This window comes from Leptinotarsa decemlineata, unplaced genomic scaffold (genome assembly GCF_025532065.1).
Source record: "Leptinotarsa decemlineata unplaced genomic scaffold, Ldec_3_MD MMD2_P_RNA_scaffold_12, whole genome shotgun sequence".
Lineage (NCBI taxonomy): Eukaryota > Metazoa > Arthropoda > Insecta > Coleoptera > Chrysomelidae > Leptinotarsa > Leptinotarsa decemlineata.
Genome location: NW_027412526.1, coordinates 1130359 through 1152000, shown reverse-complemented (window position 1 = coordinate 1152000; position 21642 = coordinate 1130359). Strand labels below are relative to the sequence as shown.

The window sequence follows — 21642 nt, the reverse complement described above, 5'->3', positions numbered from 1 at the left end:
AACCAAAGCCATCCAGTCCTACGTCAGAGGAGCTACAGATAAAATAGGAGGGATTCTTAAACGACACAACATAAAAACCTAGGTAACCAAGGCTGGTCCACCGTGGACCAGCCTACCCAAGCTAAGGTGTAAGGAATCGATACCCCACAAAATAATCGGAACGTTTCTCGTCAAACATGCACACCGCCGACCAATCAGGACTTTCCACGCCACAACTCATGAATAGACAAGCATCGACAAGTATCAGTATCAGCAATCAAACAGAGCACCTGAATATGACAAGTGGGGTCTATACCTGGGATGCCACTTGAGCATGTAATACAATCCAAGAAGACCACGCTAAAACAACATTCCCAATTTGATTTCAATCTCATTTGACAGTTGTTTCAGCTTGTTGGGCATCATCAATACTGAGCAGGCAGGCTTGCGTAAAAACAAGCAAGATATAAGTGGAACCACCTACTGGTATGACGCCCAAGTTCTCAAGGCGGCGTTGGAGGTTTGATTAATCTTCAACTGCGTCAGCAGAAATTATGGAAGGTCTACAATGCCGCTGGAAAACAGATCCACATGTTAATGCAGTCAAGCAGGCATAGAAATTTGGCAAGCAAAATTGGGTATCACATCATTTGGTGTGCTTGCTTTAACGCAGTGTACTCGTCTTGATTTTTTTTTCAATTAGGATGCTTAAAAACTTGAAACTCTCCACTAAAAGAAAGTCAATGTATGTCGATGTCGAGCAATCTCATTTGGTGATGGTCGAAAGAACTTTATTTTGCCTCTTTTTTTCTTTCATTTCTTGGCCTTATTCAAGTTTTTGAGCAAGTGAGCAAATTGAATTTTGGATCTCACCTTCCCAAATACGATTGAAGGAGAATCGCCCTTCTCACAATATACGTTGATGTCTTTCTAAATATAAAATTTCGAATGACACACTCTTCTCTGGAGTTTTTTACTTGAATGGGCATATTATCACGCTCTGGGACCATAAAAAATGAATGTTTACTTGAAGTGTATGCTGGTTCGTTGGAAAGTTTGCAAACGTGCGAAAAACTTTTTCATTCACATGTTTATTGTCAGCCGGTATTTGAAAAGAAAAGCTACTAACGAGTTGTCGTATATAAAACGGAATCAAAGGAACATCGAAACATTTATAGGTTCTGAAAGAGTTTATCGAATTGATTTCGTTAAACAACATAAATTTCGTGGTATAAATTTCTTTGACTTCAAAGGAAAGTATAGAATTCATTCTTATAAATGTTTATTAATTCGTTTATGTGCGTATCAATCTAACGATTGGATTTATTAGAATTTTTTTTCGTAAGCATTTCGTTCTGATGAAACAGATGTGCAAAAATAACTTCCTGTGATTCATTTCAGTCGCTTTTTTCACAAGATTTCTACCACTTTCTTCTGAAAAACTGAAGAACTTCGCCAACAGAGTTAAGACGGACACAAAATAATGCAGTGCTACTCACTGGCTACGCTTCATTCGAAGGACAGTTGAACAAAATAGGGCTGCATAAGGGAGATATTTTCTGTAGGTTATGCAGAAAAGGGACAGTGAACAAAAAGATTACATTTATGGGAAACCCAAATTTCAGATCAGTGTTGTGAAACACCTGGAAAATAAGAAATTTATGATGGGTTTTTTTCATGATTCCTAACAAACCTTCAGTTGCGTCGATCACAAACTACTGATTATAAAGTTATCGAGATATGGCGTCAGAGATGTAACCATGCTCCTTTTAGAGTCTTTTCTAACTAATAAAGCGTTGAAATGCATCAATCATACTCGGATACTTCAAAACACCTCAATATGTACCACAAGACTTCATCTTGGTACTTTTTCTCTGTATAGCTTATGCAAATGAACACTGATGAGATATTTTAACATCTGTAACGACCTAGAACGGATCAATATTTTAACAGACAGCAGGAGCGCACTAGGGGCTCTGACAAACCCAAAGGTGACATCAAAACTGGTCTGGGAATGCCATGAAGAACTGAATGAACTTGCAAACAGAAACAAATTAACTTTGTACTGGGTGCCAGGGCATTCAGAAATCACAGGTAATGATAGAGCTGATGAATACTCTAGACGCGGATCATCAACTTCATATATAGGACCTGAACCAGCTCGGGGGGTACCAAAATCATTGATACGAAACCAGATTAGGACATGGAACAATAAGAAGCACACAAAGTACTGGACAAAAGTACCAGCTCTACACATCTTATGCGAATGTAAGGCACTGAATCACAGGAGGCAGGCAATATATGGGCGTACAAAATTACGTCCAGAAGAATATGATCCAACACGAAACCTGTAGAAACTAGTACAGGGAATGAGACTGATGGAATGGGTGTCATGAGAAGATATGAGAATAAACACAATAAGCCCAAGAGGCTGCAGTGTTTTCTAGAGACTTGGACTGAATGGACAAGTCAGACAGCTCCCAAGGGACCAAAAAAAAAGACCTAGAAGCACACACGATATATTAGCCCGATGATATTACGTTGTTCCAACAGTTTTGTCCATACAGCTAGAATGCATATGGGGCACTGACCAACTGGTCTGGAATCTCGTGAAAAACTGAAGAAAAAGATCCAGTATATACTGATAGGAGTACACAGGATTCACAGGAAACGAAGACAGGGATCCTCAACTCTATATAGATGCTCTGAAATAGCTGTGTAGTACCAATATCTTTGGTACGGAACAAGATTGGGAAGTGGGTCTATAAAAAACGTGCAGAGTACTGGGAAGACATACCGAGAAACACACATGGAAATAACTTTATAAAGAGGCCGTGTGAAAAAGAAACAAAGCAGGAATAGGCTCATAACAATTATGAGGCTACTCGCTGAACATTGAATCATAGAAGAAAACAAGTTATGGACAACCAAAAATATGTTCAGAAGAAAATGAGATGGTGGAAAAAGAGGGGGGCAAAGGCTATTGTCGCAACTCAGTACTCGCTTGGCTTATTAACGCGAGGATTTTTATTTGCTGTTCCACCCATTCATCACTTGTCCAAATAATGAAAGAACTCATTTACAAACCTGATTCAGGAATGAACGTACACTAAAATGTTAAGCAATAATACGATAAATCACCAAAAACTGTCAGCCAGCAGGATTGAAACCTTTTCTGAGGATCAACAGGTACTGAATGAATTTCTCAATACTGTATGTCTATGATCTTGACCCCCTCAATATTTGTGAAGATTTATACACTGACATTGCAACTTTGATCCGGTCACTATACTAAAAAGTAAACTGCTGAGTATGCAACCTGTGCAAAGTTTGCGTATTTGGAGAATGTTTTATATTTCTATATCCTGTGATCGTATCAATTTTGATGTATATGAACTTCGAATATTGAAAGATGGAATTCTGAATACTGAGTGTTTTTGTTTTAGAATATTGAAGTTGAGGTTGGAACATCTTTCAATTCACGTATTCGCTTAAATGAATTTAAAAAAAAATGTTACTACCACGACGGAACCGTACTCTTCAAGACATGTTTTGTTTCGGATGTTGATTTTTCAATCATGAGCAGAATGTTTTTTTATTTTCTTTAGTTCACGTTTTCAAATTTGTTTTTGTAGTTTGATTGGTGTCTCACCTTTCAACTGTTTTCTACACGTTATATCCCAAGTTCTCTCCATTTCGAGCAGCAGCAGTCTCGGTCGTCTCATCGGGTACTTCCAATCCTGAACATAATATCCGTTGCAAAGTGTCGCTTAAAATTTGTATGAAACGCATTATGAGATTTGAATTGGTTGAAGAGCGAGGGGAGCTTCAAGTGCTCTCGTTCTCTCGGATTTTGTCACAACAGCATGTTGAATGTCTTCGGCAGACCTGCGATCCTCACCCCCTCATTTCTCGCAGGACTGAATTGATTTCTGAAGGGAATGGGAGCTTCGTTTTCTTTTTATAAAATGATGGGGTATGATGGGTAAACACAGCGAGTGAATGAACTTGATGCAGGCTACTTCAAAGTGTCAGTCATTCAGAAAAAATGCTTATACGGGCGTATCGAAATAAAGCGAGCATCATTGCGAATTTTGTTAGTTCCGGGGAATAGCTCTAGTAGCATTTTTTTGGGTTTATTGGAGTTTGTTTATTAAGTTGTTTTAGATCTCTTCTATTGAGATAAGGAGCTTCAAAAATACATGACAATAAAACGGACAAAACCAAAAACTTTCACTTGCTATCGTCCAACCCGTGTTAGGAATCACACGTTAAAAGGTAAGACCTCGTTAATCCTTAGCTCGCACAAGTTCCCCAACTTCTGAGAGATTTTTTTAAACAGACAGAAGAAAAGGTCTCTGGGAACTTTCATTTGTAATATTTCACTTTGAAGGGGGAATTTGGTTATTACAGCAATTGCAAGTTTGAACAAAATAAAGTTGAGTTTAATTCATGAGTTTTTCAAATTAACTTCGAAGACCTCGTTAATCCTTAGCTCGTACAAGTATCGACTTCTGAGGGTTGTCGTTCGTAGGGGTGCGACAGCTGGTTAACGGAAAAACAGATTTTAAACCGACAGATTTGGAAATAAACAGGCAAAGCATGTATAATTACATGTTTCCCAGTATTTCCGGCACAATTCATTATATTATGAACAAATAAAAATATTGACAAACAGTCAGCAACAATGTTAAAGACTAAGGATTTCTATTAGGTGGCTGAATCAGAACAAATTGATACGAATGTTTTTCTGTCCCCCCCCCAAGAACAAAAATCCCCCATAGTCGAAACTTGGCGAGCTGAGGATTAACGAGGTATTACCTTTTAAAGTGCGATTTTTTTTCGTACACGGGAAGGATGATTTTGCACATGACATCAGAATCAAGAATTCATTTACTTATGATGACTCTGAATATTCATTATACATTGAATATGTTCGGTCGATGGGAAAGATATGCTGATTGATAAGAGAAGTAATTTATCGCGGTCGAATACTGGGTGGTGGAATATGAAGATAAATTTGACTCGTTTGAAAATTACTATCTACGAGGCCATTCAAAAGTTAGCTCAAAAAAGAGAATACTCTTTACAGTTCTTCTGTTCTCTGATTTTTATGAATGAAATTCATTTCTGATGGGTCCTTGTATTTTTTATGGTACAAATCTTCGAAAAAATTGTTTTCTATTGTTTCTAATATTTGTTTTGGATTTTTTATAATTTGATTTCCATTTCCATCGATTTTTTTGGGTATTTTCACTTTTCATAGTCTGTAAAATATGAAAATTGTAATAGATAACTTTATATAGGGTGTTTTCTGACTACGGTAAGAAATTTCAGAAGGTGATTCGTTAGGTCTTTTTTTATAAAAAAATGTTCTAATGAACATATATCCGGAGTTGTTTCCTTTCGGAGATACAGGGCGTTGAAGTTTACGAAAAAGATATTAATAATATATTATAAATATTCTTACACCGATTTGGTTGAAATTTGCTGCAGTTACTTGGAGTAATGAGGCACTCATTCAGCCAGAACTAAATTGAAGTTATTAAGTTCAGTGGCGTCTCAGTGGGCACCACAGACAACAATATTGAGAACGCCACTGACTTTTTTGTGGCTTCATATTTTTTTTAGATTGAGCATCGTTTTCGTCGCCTTTGTTCCCTTCATATCAAGTTTCTTCTTGAAACTGTCAATGGACAACATAAAATAGAAACCAAAAGTAAATAATAAACAATTTCGACCTAGAAGTAAATGAGCAAAATGTCCACCTTCTGATAAAGTACACAACTGTAATCGATTTGTCATTGATTGTCTGACACTTTCAAAAATACCTGGAGTATTTCTTATGGCACAGCAATTGTCAATTATTTGATTTCTCAACAATTGATTAACAACAATTGATTTTATAAACAAGAGCCTTCAGATGAACACATAAATATAAATCTAGAGGATTCATATCAGGACTGCGAGCTGGCCAATTTTGAGGTTCTCTACGTCCAATCCAGCGATTGCTGACGAGCAAGAACACTGAAATGAGCTGGAGCCCCGTCGTGCATAAACCACATGTTGCCTCTTACAAGTATCGGCACTTCTTCTAAATGGGTAAATGATCTCGCAAAAAGTATGTGTAGGATTGACCTGTTTTATAAATACCGTTTTTTTTTAATTCAACGCCCTGTATGTCAGAAAACAAAACAACCCCGGGCATACATTCATGAGATCTTTTTTTCTTAAAATGACCTAACGAAGCACCCTCAGAAGTTTCGTACTGTATTTAGGAAACGCCCTGTATACGTGTAGAAATGTTAAACTTTTCAGTTCACTCCGCAAAAGAAAAAGTGCTTATTATCGGTAACTAGTTATATTTAATAATTTTGACTATCAAAGAAGTTATTATACAGATACATTTATCTTAAATTTGCCTCCGTCTCCAGAATTGGTAAAAATCTATGTATATCAACAGTTTTTCTCTGCTGATTTTCTTTACTTCCAAACTTCCTTTGACATTTGTCGAGAAAGTTTTTCTTAAAATACATGTAAAAGTGACTTTCATATTTGAATATCTTTAGTATTGTTTCTTGTTGTTCCTGCTTCAGGTTTCCATTGTCAGCGATATAAAAAAGAATTAAAAATTGAATTAAAACAATCGGGGATGATATTTCGAATTTCTTCTCGGAAAATGAACAAAAGCGCGGTAAATACATATCATGAGCTACCGTGGCCCGTGTTTGCTTATTGTAAATCACGTACACGTCGGGATGAGCTTTGATATACGATTTCTTCAAAGGAGACACTCGTAAGGGTCCAACGTGTATACGATTTACGATCCTTTTTTTACTTGTAACTGAAAAGTTGAGCAAATACCTCATAAAACTCGGAATTTGTAGTCCGCGTTTCCAGATGTTTACTCAATTTAAATTGTATAATCTGCTGTGTAAATAGTAGGATTGCCGAGGAAAATACCAACCCCCGTATTCAAATACTGTGCAATAAATCAATTTCATTTAATTATCAGATAAGAGTGCTAACTGAATAGTTGTGTAGGCAGGTGGTAGAGGAATGAATGCGGAGTACTTGAAACATTTCTTTGAAGTGACTTTTAAAACTATTCGATGCATATAGGATATTCCATAACCATTAGGCATAGATTGAATAAATTATCCAGATTACAGCATTCAAACCGATAAAATCATACTAGGCCACCAAAACAGAGTTTTTCAGTGTCTTTGTCCTAATCCAATTGAAACAGACAACGCAAAATCATTATCCTTTGATGTGCAGAATATATTTCCCAGCACACCTCCTTTAGTTATAGAATTATTAGAGAAAAATCGAGTGAACTCAGTTATAGAACCTGAAATCGTTAACCTTCTGTAGTTATGCCTCAAACAAAATTATTTTTAATTCAACAACAACATTTATTGTTTTACGCTTCGGGAGATTTTTAATCTGGTGTGGGAAATGTGAGGTACCGAAATCATAACGTTAATAACGTTAAACAGAAACGTTCCTTACAGATTTTCCAATGGTTTTGGCAAATTCTAAATAGGATCTCGACCATCGTCATTTCTCTAGATGTTTAGGGATATTATATGATTTTTCAGAAAGAACACAAACGCAATCGTCATTGTGTAGTTCATCATAATTATTGCGAGTGAAATGAACTGTGCGATTGGGGTGAAGTTATTGTCGAGAATGCGGCAGTGAACATAGTGTAGGCGCCCTTTGAATTTAGCCGCCCTTTGAAAAGAAATGCGGTCCATTCATCCCCTCTAATTTCTGGATTGATTGTCATTTTTATCACCCCAGACTAGACCAGGACAGGAGCGAATTGGTTTTCTATGAAACTGAATTTCCTGAAAGAAAAACAAATTTTGATGGAAAAATTCATAAACATATTCCATACAGTATGGAAACTCATGATAAGAACAAATTATCATCTCTATAACAGAAATATTTTTGAGGAAAACCTTGGATGGGTAATTTTTTTATCAAAATAAATTTTTCCCATAACTTGTTTCTTCAATTCCCTCTTGAATTGTAAAAGGCTCACCTCCCGATCCATGTCAGGTTGGTTCGAGAGTGGCTGAATGAGAATTATCTGAACAGTTTGATTCTCAGAATGACCTGATGGATCACTTGATATGACACCCTTGGATTTTTGTGAAGATTTCTGAAATCTAAAGTACACATCATACAGCCGCAGTCAATTCCAGAGCCCATGGATTGTATTATAGTTGTTTGCAACAAAATTACCTTGTACATTTTTAAATACATTTTTAACCGACTCATTATTGAATAACTTTTTCGAGATCAATTGCCCTAACACCAAACTGATATTTTTGCAATCGGCGCGCGTTTCGCCAACAAAGTTAGCATCCTCAGGAGAAGAAAATTGATACCTAGTCTAGTCTGGTTAATCCTTATATACTAAAATTTGTTACCTGAGGTTGTATACCTGAAGTCCAATATGGAATTTCTCGGTAATTAACTACCTGCAAGTTCTTAGTAATTATTCTCTTCCTAACAGAAGATTAATTTTCTGTTAGGGTTTTTTAAAATGAGTTGAAGTAAGTTTTGAATGAAAACCCGAATGGAATCATATATTTTTTCTTTGCAGAATTCCAAAAAGAATACAAAACGTTTATTACCTCGAAACAGTTGATCCTATTTCGATGGATAAACCAAGTATTGAACAGATACTGGCTAACATCTTCAGAGGGTCTTACATCTTCAGTTCATCTCCGTTGCCTGGGTATTCTGACCGCGTAAAGCGTTTTTTTTGTTGATACAGGTAGTTTGTTGTGCTAATACCTACCTGTAGGTACCTGGATTAGGTAAATTATTGTTAATGACCCTCTTCTACCTGCCGTCATGATGTTTATTATTCTTAAACTTCTTAAAATGGGACTCCATATTCGGTTGAGGTTCACAGCTCCTTCTTTTCTGTTGAAATTAAACGTGTGTTTGTGGTTCTCTATTGCCTGCCGTACCAGTCGGCTATGATATCCTTGGTTGGGGGCAGTGAATTTCGTGTTTTCAAACAGAATCCTGTGGTTTCCTTCACTGAGTGCGTCTCCCACCACAGCCGACTGATCAATGAGTAGGTTAAGGAAACATTGTCAACCAGCTTCAAACAAATATTATGATGATTCAAGAGATCCAAATGAATTTCGAGAAATGGGATTTGTCAAAATCCTGAAACGTGCAATAAATTCGAAAAGTAGAACAATTTGAAAACCGCTGAAAACATTGAAGCACAGGACTTGCAGTTGATCACACTTGTCTTCCAGTTGAAGATGACGTAGGTACAGGTCTTGTATTTTTGACAGAGTGGGACTGGAAGAATGCTTCGTTTTCTTGGGCTCTGGTTTGAACCAACCCATTTTATGGTACTAGATTTCTTCTTCGTGCTAAAAAGAAGATTTTCAGTGGAAAATTCACCCAACTGTTACACAGCATAATGTTGATTTGCGACTTTTTCCTACAAATACTCAATATTTTTAACTATTTAGTCCCAGTAATAGTGGAATGCCTTTCCTATCTTCATGCTTTTGTTATGAAGATTTAATTTGTGTTCCCAACATTTAACTCGACGTGTTCGACGCAATTTCTTTCGTAATGAACTTCTTGCGCGGGACTTTCCAACTATCTGCCATAAATATATTCTCAGCTCCTCAATGGATTTGGGGCCGTTCCGCCCCATCTCAAACTTCGTTCCGAATGACATCTTCATCACAAAGAGCCGAATAATAGTGTAGGGCAGGTGACGGACCCTTATTTCGATTAGGCGACGCGTAACGTTCAAATTTCGAATTAAGGTCTGCAAATGGAATCACTGCTTCCATTCGGTTCCACATTAACAGAAACTTGAAGATTGTGTCATGAATATTGGAGGAGATGATAACTCGGGGTTATTTGATGGAGAAGTTAATAGGAATATGTACTCTTTCTGATAGCGTCACATGTATCTAATCTGATCGTTGGTGTATGAAGATGTAGAGAATGGACGATCAGTAGAGTAGATAGAACGATGTAAACAACCACAGACATCTCTTCATCACAGCACCAGGGGTTTTTATAGTGAGCGAGTCGAGTAACTTTGTGATTTTAAGATAGTCTGTCATCCGGTGAGATATATTCAGAAACAGCTCCAGATACACCTCTATATCCATCCTCTATGATTTCTACAGAGGCTGGTGAAGCCTCACGAGTATTAGTGGGGTTTGAGTAATGACTATATTAACATACACAAACACATCAAATCTCCTCGCTCTTTGACTTCAACCGCAAAATGCATGTCTGGACCCTTCAGTATATTTCAATCTTTCATAAGAAGATATGTTGAGGATTTTCTACATTGGTAGGTCTTTATAATTCTGAAGTAGTCATCAAAATTTTGAATTGCAGTCCCCTCGTCTATTATGATGTAGTCACACTCATCGGAAACGTTAATTAAAATAAACCAATCAAAATGAGGTTGAAACAAGAAAAAAAATGTCGATTTCCTACAGTCCCGCCACTCGAATTCATCCTTCAACGACACCGAACCGCACTCGAGTCGATCGGATTTCCCGGCTCGTGGAAAAACTAATTGAAATTCTTCGAGAGCCTCTCGAAGATCTTTGCTAATTTCCCGGATGATTGTTTGTTCGTTGAGAAAGTTGACGCTTACCCTCGGAAAACTCAAAACAAACAATCGAAATTAATTCGACGGGAAATTAAAACCGACCGAAAAGTATGGATTCCCGAAATATTTGCCCACAGGGTTGAACGAGAAGCTGGAGGATGGGGGAGGGTTTTGAGAAGTACTGTAACGTCAGAGAGTTTTGAGTGAGATTGAAGTTTTCGATGATTTTGAAGGCATTTTGGTTGGAGAGGGATCGCGGCAGATGTAGCAGGAGAGAGGTGGAACTGGAGGCAATATTTCTACTTATTTTTTGGTTACTGATAAAAACTTAGAAAAGAGGTAAATTATGTATGAGCTTGATGAAAATTAATGACAGTATTCATGATAATAACTTTACAGTTTTCGCACTATTAATTTTATTCAAGATGCACTTCGTTACACTACTCCACAGTGTCTTTTATATAATGGTAGGAAAGTTCGTAGGCTGCCTTAAAGATGGCGCTTCTTGTCTCAAATACATATGATTTTCAGTTTACCCTAACCTTCAAAAGACACGGAGTATTAGTAGAAACGTGTCGCAATTCAGTACTCGCTTTCATCATTTCGAGAGGATTTTTCGCTGTTTCACCCGACCTTCATTGATGAAAATGATGAAAGAACTAATTTTTGAACGTAATAAACTATATATTACAAAAAATGAGAAAAATAAGCTCAGCAATGAAAGAATATCCAATAGCTAAGAGGAAAACACCAAAAATTTACAATATACTGCTACCCAGCAGGATCTGGAATGTTCTGGAACAGTTCCTGAAGAGTGATCAATGAATACTGAATGAATTTTTTGATACTGGTTGATGATCTGGACCTGCCTCAATATTTATGAAGATTCATATGCTGAGGTTGCAACTTTGCTCCGGCCACCGTGCTAAGGCAAAATGCTTGTTTTATATTTCTATATCCTGTAATCGTATCGATTTTGATGTGCATGAACTTGAAATATTGAAAGCTGGAATTGTAAGTATTGAGTGTTTTTGTTTTAGAATATTGAAGTTGAGGTTGAAACATTGAAGTTCATCAAGGTAGGATTTTAAAGAGAAAGGAAAAAACTACAAATTGGATTTTCCTTTTTTATCCAATTTTGGCCTCCGAAACATAAGGTATCTGTACAAATTCTTGGCTACTTTTTTGGTAAAATTATTGTATAGGACATAGGAATAGAAATCGTGTAATAGTGTATCAGGGTGAAACATAGTTTGCCTCTTCTATACCTGAACAAAGTTTCCCTTTAGAATTTTTATTTGTGAGAGGTGAATTTTCACAAAAAGGTCAATAAAAACCCTTGATTTTCCAACTAGTTCGATCGATGACATTAAAAAAAAAATACTTTTGTTCAATAATCTATTAGTTGTGATCAATTTGATTTCTTCTAGCCCGTTACTGAAATGGGGTTTTTATTTGTTCAAAAGCACGATACTTTGTTTTCTCTTCCGATTTTATCTAATGATTCGATAAAATGAAGCCATCCGCATTGTGTTAATTCACTAAATCCAGAAGTTTATGAAACTCCTGTGCCGAACTCTATCATTTCATTTGAATTCAGTCTGTTCCGCCATATTTCTCGCTCTACGTGACAGGAATGTCAATAATACTACCAAACACTGTTAAAAAAACACTACCCCAACCCCCGTAATTTATTCTAAAGCCGAGTGCTAGGGATGCCCCCGTTTCCCCCAATTACTTCATTCCTAGCCTTCAGCAAATAGGGGAAAACTACAATTTCGTCCTTATTCATCCTCCCGATCGTTCTTCATCTTGAGATGTAACTTGGTTTACTTTGGTATCGCGAGGATCGAGACTCTTTCGGAAAGTGATTAGGGCGTAATGTTTTGTCACCGACTGAGGTGGAAATCGAGGGGTTCGAAATACTCTTCTCCGTTCTCTGACTCTGCAGGGAATTCTCCGGGGGCACTGCGCGTGTGGAATTTTGGACCACGATATGAGTTTTATTGAGGGGGATATTATTTTTTTGAACAAATATTGAAGTTAGTCAGAGCATTACAGGATTAGCGTAGTATTTTTTTCAGCAGAGAAAGACTTGGTATAAGGCAAAATTTTTCAATTTTATACACAACATTTATTACATTTGTAGTTAGGAAACAACTGACTTCTCTATTAAAAGCTTGATTAGACACTTTTCAACAGTGAAACTAAAATAAACTGACTTGAATCGAGAATACAGCTTTCCAACAATGAAGTCAACTTAAATCGAAAATACAATTCGACTGTACTATGACTCGGCTCCGTATAGACGTGCGCCAGGTCGATCTTCAACCCAAACTATGTCAAATCGAATGCGATGTTTTTGAAACGCCTAATAGAGGAGTGTTGAAGCGTTAATTCGTCATCTGCGCCTGTAGGAGTCAAAATGGGTAGGAAAATCAACAAACTCTACCAGATCTAATGACAATATCTTTGTTACTAACGAGAATCGGGTCAATGAGCGTACTATAAACAATGGTGATTTTAGTGGACTCATCAAGAAACTGTTCGAAATTGTAATAGTCAAAACAGTTGAGTAAGAGATTGGGTGGTTTGAAGAAAGTTCACGATGCGGATAAAATATCAATCATACTCATCTGGAGGCCTATAAAATACCACTAGGCCAGTCTACTATACCCAATTTGAATTTTATTGAAAGGGAGTTCAATATGTGTTTTCGATAACTTTATTGAAGTTTTTTTTTTTAATTTTATTCTAAGAGATGATTTCATAACCAATTCTTTGAGTCAGGTCTCTCTATATTTCATTGTTAAGTAATTATAACAGCAATTGTTGAAACAACATTAAATAAGTTTGTGATCCAACAATTTTTTTTCTACCTATGAAAGAATATCTATAAATGAAATATTCATAGACACCTATTAATACACGATGAAAACCGTGAGTTATAGTTTGATAAAAGTTTCAACGGTTTTTGTTTTACATTCGAAAACAGTAGAATAACATTCAAGGGCAACCCTCTCCCTTCACATCTTACAAATCTTCTTTACGACCCCGGAGAGTTTTTGTGCTTCAATCAATGCGACAATAAACATATCCCCCTATTACACCATCGTAAAATAATCGTAAACCGACACCGTTGCATAATTAGATTAGCGTGATTGTTTTGATATCTCACTTCATCGAGGGAGGAGGAGGAAGATTTACGATGAGGGGGGCTGTACGGGCAGATTTACGGATGACATTTTTTAAGGTTCCAGTAAATGATGTACACTGGCTTGTGTATTCCAGCATTCCATACCTAATGATAATTCGGTCATTTTGAAAAATCGAAAAATCGGTACATTTTCAATGGAAAAAAAGGAATCTCTTTTTTTAAACAGAGAATCACAACATTCCTGAAAAAATATGAAATGATATTGTATGAGCAGTTCTGGTTCAGAGAGAACAAGTCGACAGGAGACAGACAGAATTGGAAAACTCTTGGGAAAACACAACTTTGAAACGGTTTTCGAAGCCACCAAGAAGATAACAACAAAGCCTTAAGTCGGTAGGGGTTTATCACATACTGTTCACTTGTGGGGATATATACATTGGAACCACCAGAAGACCCATGGGTTTTTTGTCTTTCTACGGTTTGCCGCCGTTAACAGAGCAGGCATTTTGGTTGTTCGCTGGCAGCTGCATTAATTGTAAATCGAAAGAGCAAAATGGCAACTGAAGACGAAAAACCCGGAGATTGTGGTGACGAGGTAGAAGAGGAAGAGACTGGACAAAACATCGCCAGAATCGTAGGTTTTCCAAACGTTCTGGCCGCTATACAGAGTCAGCGACATGCTGAAATGCTGGCTCTGCTACCGGATTCTGTGAAAAGGAGAGTTAAAGTCCTGAAAAAAATTCAGCTAGTTGCTACGAATATCGAATCAAAGTTTTTCAAAGGAGTGCATGAATCGGAATACAAATATCACAGGCTCTATGTGCCTCTTTATGGGAAAAGAAATACCATCGTTAATGGTTTATATGAACCAATCGACGATGAATCTCAGTGGTCTTCCTAGAAGAAATTGGCGAAAATACCAAAGAAAATGAAGATTTTCCTGATGCTTTGAAAGATAAACTCACCATAGAAAATGTCATGAAGGAAGACAAAGACGTGAAAGGGATTCCTGAATTTTGGTTGACTATTTTAAGAAAGTAAAAACATAAGAGTCGTGGCGTTATGCGCAATGTTACAAAGACTGTTCAAACTGATTCATTCTTCAATTTCTTCACCCCTCCTGCTATTCCCGATGATACTAAAGAAGATTATGTCGATGAAGACACTGACCGCTGACTTTGAAATCGGTCACTACATCAGAGAAAGGGTCGTACCCAGAGCTGTGCTTTTCTTCACTGGTGAAGGCTATGAGGACAGAGATGAATTTGAGGAAGAGGAGGAAGAAGATGATGATGAGGAAGACAGAGATTCCTATAGTACAGAACCCGGTGGTAAAACTACTGAGGATCAAAACTGTAAACAGCAGTAGTAGATTTTGAGCTTATCTGTTTACAACATATATGCTTGATATTACAGTTGATCCTCAATTATGGAATCATTGCTTGAGGGGCAGCCAATAAAACGTTTCTCAAAAACCTGGAACAAAAATGCAGAAAATTATTTTCGAAGTTTTTTTTATGGCTTCGAGAACAACTTTTCAATGAAGCAAAAATCGAACATGTCGCAAGTAGCAAGACCATCAAAAACATATTGCAGAGAACTTTTTTTACTTAGGTCCAAAACTTTATGTCTCACCGAAAAATTTTAAAAATATACAGAACTTAATTTGTTTGCAATACATTATTTTTCATAACATTGCTGTATAACTTCTGTGAATGAAATGAAAGAACTAAATCGGAAAAAAACTTCTATACTTTTATTCTCGACTCCAAACGTCTTGTATACTTTTATGATATACTTTTGACTGAAAAGAAACGAAACATCGATAAGAGAAGCATGAGCCGAAAACAAAATCAAGAAGCTGTCATGTATAAGATTACATCATGATTGCTTCTTTTGACGTGAATAACTTGTGGCAACCGCATTGGTTATTATATTTTGGAGGTTCCCCTCCTAGTACAATATTAATGTTCCGTTTGATATTGAAATGGCATTCGTTTGCATTTTCTGGTGGCCCCCAATTTGGCGAACAGCTCCGCGGAAAATCGTAAGATCACGCTGAATTCGAATGAAGTTTCGAGTGTAATTATGAAGTCTTGTCGAGGAGGATTCGTTTTTTGTTCGGCGATAAATAGCAGTTAGTTGAGTAATTTTTATTTTGTCTATTATGAAGTTGGAACTTTCTGCGAATTCATTTCTCCAAAGAGGTCTTGAGGCAAAATTTGAAAAGGAATTCAGGATTTTCTATTCTGAGAAAGGGGGAGTGTGATTTTGTGTTTTCGTGAATGGAAAAAGGATAAAACAGGAATATGGGAGATGGGTTTTGAAATCTAAGCCACAGAAATCTGTGGTGATGGCTTTGGTGGAGCGGATATCGAATCCGGCAGCCATTTATGCAAGATATCTCACAGAGATCAGTTCAACAGATATTTCTTGTTCATCTAGCAGCAGGACCATGCTGGAATTATGATACAGGCAATCGGAAACTCTACAAACAGCATAACAAATTTAACAACCACTAAATCAACAATTACCGACTCGACAAGTAGTGACATCTTTTGCAACTAACGTTATGTCTCACATTCCAGGACTAGCCAAATTGGAAACAGATGTGATTTAGAACTACTTAAATCCTGAGATCTACGAAACCCAATGACGCAAATGAAATGACGCATCAAAATGACGCATCAAAAGCGTCTAACAACCTGTGGGTTGGGCTACCTATCGGGCGTATCCCCAAATGGCGGATAGGGGAACGACCAGGGGACTAGAGGCCCTGTCCGGGAAGCCAATGTAGCCTTACGGTCGGGGTCGCCGGACTCCTGGTCAGTGAGAGAAATAAGTAGGATGAGGGGAACTTAAACACCAAAAAAGTCTTTGCAAAACTTGCCACCGTGGACTAGTCTACCCAAGCTAAGGTGTAAGGAATCGTGCCAATAGCTGAATGGCTGCAGGGTGATATGCGGTCACGAACGATCCCCTTGAGAAACTGGGCGAAACCTCATTGTAATCAGCCTACCTCTGGTCATGTGGGGTTTTGCCAGAGGTGACCAACTCTTCCCTTGCTACTCGTGGGAACACAAATGAATGAAACAACACAAAAACAGAAAAAACAAAAACCAAAACCAATCCCGAGGCTGGACAGAAATGCTCACCTTAATCTAAAGCTGTGACTGGAGATGAACAGAGATGACCACCCCAATCTACCACTTGGAATGAGGCTGGTCATAGCAGATCACCTCCAATAGCAAGGGCACTTCCTGTGGCGGGCGCCAAGAGCTCCGCCTTGAATAAAGGCAAGGAACCGGCCGCCCCTGCAGGAAAGCGCCTTCACTATACACCTCCATGGAGGGAACCCCAGGAAGGTTGAAGAAGCCGCGCAACGACAGTAATATCGCTGCACCTTCCAAAACCTTCGCGGAGGCCACCGTCAGACATCTCAAGTCACCACGCCGTGAGACAGATACCAGAGATACCAGAAGCGCTCAACAATAAACAAGACGAGAATGATTGCCAACGAATCCCACTTCTGAAGGCGGATTTCCACCAAACGGACAAAACAGCAACTGTGTGGATTTCGACAAAACAAAAACTTGAGTGGTTGAAATAAGAAACATTTTGAAGACTTTGTCCCACTGTTATTGCCAACGACGAAATGTTCCGTCGGCAGACCGAAAGATCAAAAGGTTTCGGTGTTTTGTTTCTGATGGGGTGATAGAACAAGTATCTGGTCCCGAAATTTCGAAGTACACCGTTTTAAACAGAGTTTGCCGTGTGGAAACGGTGGCGACAACAACAAGCAACTATTCAGTTCTCTATTTTGTTTTAATTTGTGACATCACTTCATTTAATGTGACGATTTATGGTGGCTGTAAATTTCGATGATCCTTGTTCTCCATTCACTTCTATGTCAGCATTTATCAAATCTGCCATAGTTTTATCCGTTCCATAATCTGTTTGTCTTCTTAATAATGATCTCATCCAGTATTTTGGTTTTTTCGCTTTTGCTCCTTTCGCGCAACATATTCGATTATGAAAAAAGCGCTGGCCATTATAAAAACATCGTCTACAGAAGGCATGATGGAAACTATTCGTGTAGACTACACAAAAGGGGAAACGGCAGAAAACATTTCACAACAAAAAACGCGACTAGTCGCAAGCGATTCTGTTTGGTGGAAATATGCCTTAAGAGACTCAAGCAATATTGTTATAGTGTAAAATGGTTGTAATTTAAAATCAATTAATCATTCTATTGTAGTTTGAATTTGGATTTTCAACAAGTACAAGCCAGTTCTAATTAACTCGTTACTGTCACCGTATGATCTTGAACAAGTGTTCATACATTAAATCACATGTCAAAATCGTAGTGAATACGAATGATTCATGATGAGAAAATAAATGCCTGTCGGTAAGCGACTACTTCCTCGGCTAATACCACGATGAACATTGAATCGTTTCCGACCTACTATGTAGATACGTTAGCAGAAAAAAATTTTTGACAAAAAAAAAACAAAAATAAGGAATTCTCCTAATTCAAACCATGATTTGGGTGAGATGCACATAATTCAATACATTCGGTTTATATGCAGAATGACATAGACCATATTGAAACAGTTTTTCTCTCGTAGACACTTTGTATAGTCTTAAACTCTTCTCGGTCACAATAGTTGGATCGTTATCTTTCTCCGGCGCACCGTAAGTTCCTTTTTTGTCATCGTATTTAACCTTTCGAGTGATTAATTGGTCTGCTGATAATTTAATGAATGTGCAAGATAGTAGTTCACATATTGCTGGCAGACCCCGAACTTAAACGAAGAACAGCATACACTTCGTTGTGACGACAGATTTAGGGATTCTTCTATTGACGTATTTAGGTCGAGTGATTGCTGAATTATTTGTATGTAATAGGATAGGGAGGTTTGGAACATGTGTATTTTAATAGTTTGGACGGAGGATGTTGTCGAATTCTTTGTATTCGTTATATTATATTTTTGAATAGCTACTTCGACTAGTTGTAGGTTTTTCAGGAAAAACAATTTGTTATAAACTATGAACATAGTTATTAGCTTCACTTGTATGTTTGTTTGTAACAGACTCCTTTGGACTCGATTTTTACTAACTTTAAACGGACAGATTGATTTTAAACTCTGTACACTTATCAAGAATCGGTTACAATATAATAATTTCATAAGTTTATCTCATTATCCTGATCAGGATCGCCAGGATTGAATAATTTCCTCATATAGTCTCTGTGTGAGAGCAAGTAAGACAAACACTGACTGGGGATGCCTATATATTTTATATTGAAACAAATGGACTGGAAATAGCAAGCCAAACTAAAAAGTGAAAAGTTAATAATGGTTCGAAAAACTTCAATAGCAGTACAAACTAAAAAATAAAAAATAATTCGAAATTAATTTACGATTGTGTTCAACATCAATAGTAAGTCCTATGGCTTGATGTAACTAATGACTTTCAATAAGTCTGAAATCAGAATGAATCTATTCACAAAAAAATTGTTGTAAAACACGTGGGGTGCTAAATATCCATTGTTATAAATATTTGGTTAGGAGCTGTTTGCCAGATTGGAGCCGTAATAAAAATATATTTATAGCCATAATAAAAATATATAGATTTATTCTGATTTCAGACTCATTGAAAGTCATTAGTTACATCAAGCCATAGGACTTACTTACGTTTTTTTAGTTTTTTAAACTATTATTTTTCCAACAAATGTTTGACGTGATTCTTCATGTAGGAACCGACTGAAATGAATCAGATACTGAATGTGTAGTTTGGCACAATACATTACTCTATTATAGTTAAAACCGCTCCCAAATCGAATAAACCCGTTTTGAGATGAGTGCACCCAAATACACAGATAAACATTTTGAAAATCATCGTTTTGGGTTCTGTATTGTTGAGGTTGATAAAAACCTCTAAAATTGAACTTCCGAGAAAAAATTAAAGTATTTATGTTCTTCTTTCAGATACGAACCGAAAAAAAAACCTAATCAAATAACTACTTTCACTTGAACATTGAAATACCGAAAATAATTTTTTTCCATACTGTTTGTAACCCAAACGAAAAACACATAAATAAACTGAATCAGAGATCTTATCTATTCCTGAATATATTATACGAATCCAGGCAATTTTTAACGACGAATATAAAACTACTTAACTATGTGGGAATCTTCAGTACGGTTTCTATTTTTAATTTTGCCGAATGTTTACGGCCCCAATACGTTCAAAAGCACAAAAAGTTCAAAACTCTTGCGTAAATCTCATATAGGATGTTCGTTGACGCGAAAAAATTTCCAATAAACTCACTACTGCTGGATGGGTGGATATACTGCTTGCAGCATGCTGCTTGTTTGTTCCACAACATTATAATTACCAGAAAACAATCTGGTTTGCATCGTAAAATAACATTTCGCTCTGATATTCATGTTGTGAATGTAAGATTCAGAGGTACACTTGCTATCGTCTAACCCTTGTTAGGAATTACACGTTAAAAGGTAAGACCTCGTTAGTGCTTAGCTCACACAAGTTTAACTTTTGAGGGTTGTCGTTCGTAGGGGTGCTACAGCTGGTTAACGAAAAAACAGATTTCAAACAGATTTTTTTTTAAACACTAACGTCACTAAAGTTTAAAACTGAATTTTTCAAACGTTGTTTTTCACATCAAATATGGACCATATACAACTATTTACCTCTGGAACTTGAATGTCTGCCGTTCAAAAAATCAAATCAATATACAAAAACATGTTTTTGGCCAATCTCAAGTTGTTATTTTTTATACGTACTTACAATACTCATTCATGAAATGATGTGTGATGGTGTTAATCATCAAGGTTGATAAAATTAGGGCAACATTTTTGGGGTTGAGTGGAATAATATTTCGGTGGCTACGAAGGCATATCTTCACCGGCAGCAGAAGGTTGCATATCTTAATGAGGATCTGGAAGTGCTTTCGAATTAAAATTTGTAATGATCACCTACTTTTAATGCTGGCGAAAGTGAAATTTCCCACTTTTAGCAAAAAATATTAACCTCAACTCAGTCACGAAACATGAAAAACAAAAAATCGTAACACGGCACATCAATCTCGTATATGATAAATCTCTTGTGCGGAAAGACGTGTTACATCGGTGCAATTGACCAGCGTCCACGTACGTCGCTCGACGCTGATCGCGTCGCGAAACCGACGCCTGTAGGAAGCGCGACGCGCACCGCCGCGGTGGACGCTTATCTTTCGATAACATATATCTGGCCCTTCGTAAAAAACGTTCAGTCTATCGAAAACCGATTCCGAGTCGGGGTATATCGACATTCGCGGATTTCGTGTAGATTTCGACGGAGAATTGTTATCATTATTATCTGTGGCGTTTCGGACGGGACACCCGGTACATTGAATGTGGGGGCTGCTTGATAAGGGGACGGAGAGACAATAGTTTCTTTGTAGGATACGTCGTAGAGTATTGCTGACTTAACCTACAAAACCCGATGGTCTACAGAATGCGTTTATTGTGACATTGTTGTTTATTATCCCGATCTGGTTATCTTATCTCGGCTACCGATTGTGTCGTTCGACCGATAAACAGGTATGTCTGAATATTGAGACGAATGATTGGTTTGATTTTACATGATGGTGTCGAAATTTTCAAATACAACCTCTAAATCTATTTGGAGAACAATAAATGTTCGTAATGAAGAAACGAGAATTGAAACTTTCTGTTTTTTAAGATAGAGTGTTTCTTCTACCACGTAGTAACGGCTACATCCATCAATTTAATAAATAGTCGTCTTTATGAAAAAAAAAATGGGAATGGGGTAGTATTGAAATCGATGATAATATAATAATGAATATATA

At 37.2% G+C, this 21642-nt stretch overlaps 1 protein-coding gene and 1 pseudogene across 3 annotated transcripts in view; both read left to right on the top strand.

Annotated features, from left to right (window-relative positions):
- The window catches only part of fz2 (frizzled 2), a 281786-nt gene that overhangs the window by 53674 nt on the left and 206470 nt on the right, over positions 1–21642 (top strand). Inside the window, exon 1 of one of the 3 annotated variants that reach the window (XM_074171197.1) lies at positions 21067–21373. The exons of the other annotated variants lie outside the window; for them this stretch is intronic. The gene's annotated coding sequence lies outside the window, so the exon portion shown is untranslated. Of the gene's footprint in view, positions 1–21066; positions 21374–21642 lie in introns of those variants that run through there. 3 annotated transcript variants of the gene reach the window in all.
- Positions 14233–15135, top strand: LOC141482134 (uncharacterized; annotated as a pseudogene).